The sequence below is a fragment of the Frankliniella occidentalis genome, unplaced genomic scaffold (genome assembly GCF_000697945.3).
Source record: "Frankliniella occidentalis isolate FOCC.00 unplaced genomic scaffold, Focc_3.1 Scaffold9, whole genome shotgun sequence".
NCBI classification, from domain to species: domain Eukaryota; kingdom Metazoa; phylum Arthropoda; class Insecta; order Thysanoptera; family Thripidae; genus Frankliniella; species Frankliniella occidentalis.
Window position 1 is genome coordinate 2,404,369 of NW_026267139.1, and position 1,179 is coordinate 2,405,547.

The window sequence follows — 1,179 nt, forward strand, 5'->3', positions numbered from 1 at the left end:
CAGGCGTTCCGGGCCGAGGACACTTAGGGGCGGGCGGGGCACAGAGGTGACGCTGGCTGGGTGCTCGGCTCGCGCCAATGAGCTGCGCCCGCCTCGAGGACCGCCGTCACTTGCAAAGTGTGTGCAAGATGAACTCTTTGCTTCCAAGTTGTGCGCTTGCATTATTGGTTTTCAATTCATGTGACGTCAAATTGTTTAACTTGTAAAACCTCGGTAAAACCTGTTGCGATGTCGTTTCGACGTGACTCAGCCGGGCCAAGAATGGTTAAGTTCCAAAGCGCGTTCCAAAGTCACATGAACAATAATGTGACAGGGTAGCATCCGAAAGAATGTGACACTCTTCACATGCATCACGTCACATGCATATTAATTAGTGTGCTATTTGTTCAACTCCCTATATAGCCGAGTTGCTCGCCTGCCGTATTGGTGCTCTCTGCCGCAGCCGTGCTCCCACTCTATGCCCTCCATGCGCTGTTCGAGATGGAGAAAAAAAAAGTTTCCTCTCGAACTACGTATACTTCTCTTTCCGCATCGCCGAACGCATGCCGGCTGCGGCGCGTACGGAGCACACGCGTGATCTCGATCACAAAGGACCCAGGCACCTGGAAGGCACATTGTTCCCCGCGATAGGCTGCACTCGCGCAAGAATGATCCTGATGAGGTCCACGATGGGATCGACAGAAAGAAAAAGCCTCGCATATGGAAACGGTAGAAAACTAAGTAATAATGATATGACTGGACTGAAAATTCCAACCAGACAGCTCTTTGTGCGGGGGAAAAGAATAATTACACGTAATAAACTATTTCAATGAAAAGTTGTTGAAAAACAATCTCTCTACCACTTTGCGAATTCGAGCGCCTGCTGATACTCTTTTTTGCGCACGGGGCTCGGCGCGTGGTTTTTCTTTAGAAACGCCATTATTTGTGAGCATTAATTATGTCATGTAAAAAAATTATTTACAATGTGGTGTATGGCTGCTATCCCACATTGTGTCCAACGCACAAAGTGAAGCGTCTGTAAGTGTGTGTGTGTATATGTGTGAGTGCGTGCAAGTGTAACTGCGTGCGAGTGTGTGACACGGGCCGAGACGACACCGCGCTCACGCCGCAGGCACCCTGGCCATGACATGCTATTGCCACTTGCACCGGCGGTCACCATTGTCAGTGGTGCACCCCACC